We start from the raw sequence: 4,284 nt of genomic DNA, 5'->3' as shown, positions 1-4,284 counted from the left end.
AGCAACAAGTGTTGTGTTAGCATGTGTTGATGTGAGGTGCTTCATAAGATTCGAGTTGCTTGAGGCAGACGTAGATAAAGTCTTTTTTTCCTGGGCATAGCATGCATGTTACATAAACATTCTTGCCTTTCATTTCAATGAGCGAGAAGTAGTGCCAGTACTTCCAGTTCGAGAACGCTACCTTTGAATTTCCCTGGCTCGTCGCCATTGTCGCTGTCTTGTGTTTAGTGGTAGTCGGAGCGTGCAGTGAGACAGCGTGAGCAGGGCATCCGCCCACCCAGCCAATCATCATCGCATTTGCAACGGTGTCATCATCACCACCCCTGTTCTCTCCAGGCAGCTGATGTGTAGCCAAAGCCTGACACCTCGCGCTTCATTCAACAAAATTGTAGTAACGCGCCACTTTACATTCTCAGTAACGGTAACGATTGCAACGATGGGAAAAGTAATTAATTAGATTTCTCCATTACTGAAAAAATAATGCCGTTAGTAACGTTGTCATACTTAAACGCCGTTACTCCCAACATTGATTGCTAACTAATACTAACTGCTAAAATATTATAGTATACTGTAAAAGGTACTCATAGTGTACTGTTTGAATTGCTTTGATCTTACTTGAAAACTAATCAGATCTCTGATAAAACACTTTATCATGTTTGTTGAGGAGTATTTCCAAAAAGTCACATTTGACTTCCTTTAGATGTTATCATCATCCCTCTTCATGTTACAATTTGGACTTGTCATAAAGATGTCATAATGTTGGATTACATTGTCAAATGCTTTTAAACTGGGTCATTAATAATTCCCTTGACCTCAAGTAAAGTGGAACCATTTGGAATTATTATAAGATTTCATTAACGTTATAAGACAAGTTTGATGACATTAAATACAGTACAGAGGTGATTCACAGAGTTTTGGACAGACTGTACACCTAAATGTGCATTCTTGCTAACTAATACTAACTGATAAAATACTGTATTGGCGTATACAATAAAGAGCATTCATAGTGTACACCATAGTTTAACTTGATTAATTATTACTTGAAAATCTCTGATAAACCTCTTTATCATGTTTGTTGAGGAGTATTTTGAAACAGTCACATTTGACTTCCTGTAGATGTTATCAGTATCCCTCTTCATGTTAGGTTTGTGAAATCAGAGTAACAGGTTTTCTTACCTCCTTTACCTTGACAGCATTGTAAAACAAAGCCTTGGCTAGTATATTGCTTTTGTTGTAGTGACAGCGAGGAGAACACTGGGGTCAGCTGCAGTTCATTGTACTTTTCAGGCCTCATGGGACAATAAAATACACGTACAACATTTTCTTAGATGTGGAAAAAGATGTGGAAATACTCAATGTGCTATAAAGCTAAGAATGGACAGGTACAGATATGGCCAATGTTTAAAGGTTTATCTCACATGACTCAAACTCTCCTTTGAAACAACACCAAGCCTACAAAGAACAATTTGTTAAGCACGTCACAGTTTTTTAATAGTTTTACAAGTTGTGATTAGGAAAACGTGATATGATATCGGAAATTATAATAGAATCCAGTAAGTGTGCAAGAATAAATATGATTTACAACAAAGAGACAATAAAATATGGCCTTGTTTTTATCTCAATAATAGTTTCATAAAAGTATTATTGACTTTGATTGTCAGGTCAAAGTCAGAATTAAAGAGTTACTTAATTGTGTGGAGTTTTTGTTACCATAAGCTTTGGAGATGCAGAGTATTGGACAAACTGGAATTGTGACCTGTTGATGGCACTAGATGAAGTCAGGGGATCAGCACAGTTATTACAATTGATCCTGGGCATGAATATCTAAGCCACATTTGATGGCAATTCATCCAATAGTTGTCAAGTCTCAAAACCTCAAATGTCATCCTGCTAGAGATCGATGGTACTGCTAAATGAAAAGTCAGGGGACCACTTGACCTAGACTACTCTCATTGCCAGACCTACCTCCACAGCACTGCAGAGGAAGGTCTGGCTAGTATACACAGCATTCCTGGATAGGAGAAACACAATCACAATCTTCTTGGGCGGCGCAAAGCGCCAGACAGAGCCATGGTGCCTCTGCAAAATCAGGAAGGAACTATGTATACTGTATACATTCAAAAGTTGTTTTAGTCATTCAAGAGAAAACTCAGATTTGACAGATCTATTCTTCGACAGTCCAGCTAGCTGTCTCAATTTACCCTGTTGAGATTTGAGGAGCAGTTAACCATAGTCCTCATAAATCGACCGGAGTTTAGAATGCCAACACAAAGAAAGCGGAAGGTAACGGACATCTGGCCGAAAATTAGCCGTTGGCTACATGCCTAGAGTCTGCGGCATTGATTACAAGCTCTGCTGAAACAGAGAAGACAAACGGAACAGCGCCAAACGAATCAGAGGAGCTTAAAATAGTTAGGAAAAAACAAACGTGGCTAGTGGCAAATCTGATTGGCTGGTAACTTTAAAAATCTACTAGCCGTGTTGGCTGGTGATCAAAAAAGTTCATTTAAAGCCCTGAATAGGATATATCAGACTTTAACTAAGAAGGCAGTGTTTGTAAATCGAATCAATTTATTGTTGGTTTTGATCCTTTCATGGGATTTGATTACATTAAGGGAAAAAAACGAAAAAGCTCAGACTGCGTTCCTGTCACCTGCTGGCTTTGTCATCATGATAAAACACCAAAAACCACAAACCACACACTAACCCAGGCTGCCCTTTCTGCTTCTGAAGTAAATCTTCTCCTTCTTTACAAAAGATCCAGATCTGGAACTGGTCCAGCTGGGTTCCTCCCTATTTCCAGCCACTGGGTGAAAATACCTGTTTTCAACAACGAACCTCAGCTGGCAGCCTTTTCTAACTTGGTTCTGACGCCTACTATGGCTCCCTCCAGTGGATCGACCTGAGAGAACATAAAGATTAATATTGAGTAGGTAAAATAAAAGGCATGTGAGGAGACATAGGAACCCTCCCTCCTTTGCTAACATAGCAATCATTTCATTGTTTCTAAAACCTAGAAAATGCCAACCCAATGTGGGTCTTATAGACCGATCTTACTCCTAAATAATGACCTGAAAATGTTACGTAAAGCTCTAGCGAGGAGATCGGAACCATTCTTACCTCAAATGGTTTATTTCGACCAGAATGAATTTGTGCAGGGAAGACAGGGCTTCCATGTTTTCTTTGAAAAATCTGGCCCCCCTGACAAGTCGGTCATGTCGTTGGACGCGGAGAAGACCTTCGACAGGATAGAATAGCAAAACCTATTCGTCCGTGGGTGTGAATTTACTCAGATGGGTTCAGCTTTTGTTCTCCACCCATTCAGCAGATAACAAACAATGAAAAACAAATTCCATATAAGAAAAGGGGATATTTTTAAGTCTAAAATATATTTACTACATTTCAAGAAAAAGCTCCCTCATACACATTTGTGGCCAGCAGCCACTTAATCCATCCAGCCTGTTGTAAAGATGATCCAGCTGCCTAGTAAAACATCCTGGTATTTCTATGGTAAATACAGATTTTAGCAACTGACATTTGAGCCACCAAACAGAACCTACGCCATAAACAAAATCCTCAGTTCACTCAGTCATTCCTATTCCGTATGATTCCATATTTCGGTAAACATTGTTGAAATATACTGAACCATTATTACATTTACCTGTTTTTAAGTCATATAAATAAGAACATTCGTTGAAACCCTTTAGTACTGGTAAACAGGTGCCCTAAAATATTTGCCACTGATAATGCCTTGAATATGTTTAAGGGATTCATCATCCTCTCCCCACTGGACAGTAATTGATGAGGATGAATAGGAAGAGAAGGCATTAGCGGCTAAAGCAGCTACATAGGCCTATCTAAATTATGCCTGTACACCTGGGTAATTAAGACAGTTTCCAAATCCTATAAACTTAAAGCTCTGACAGACTGTGATGATCTGTGAAAGTAAATGGACATGTAAGACAGTTTAACATGTAATATGAATCTCTGAATGCTCATATGTTAAGTAGACTTATAAGTCTACTTAACATATTTGAGAGCAAGTTAGGCCTACTCCAGTGAATTTTTTTTATCTGTGTACTGTGCTTTTTGAAGCTAATTCTATGTGAAATATTTTATATAGGCCTAATTTACTTTGTTATGACAGTACTGTAACGTGTGGGTTTGCATCGCTTTAATAATTGGTACTGGCTACGACTCCTAATACTCATTTTTCCGACAAATTTAAAGGCAGCATGGTGCGTCGCTTTCTGGTCACCATAGCAACGAAAAGCCAAGCGGTTT

The sequence above is a fragment of the Perca fluviatilis genome, chromosome 8, assembly GCF_010015445.1.
Source record: "Perca fluviatilis chromosome 8, GENO_Pfluv_1.0, whole genome shotgun sequence".
Taxonomy (NCBI): domain Eukaryota; kingdom Metazoa; phylum Chordata; class Actinopteri; order Perciformes; family Percidae; genus Perca; species Perca fluviatilis.
Note: the sequence above shows the minus strand (reverse complement) of the source record.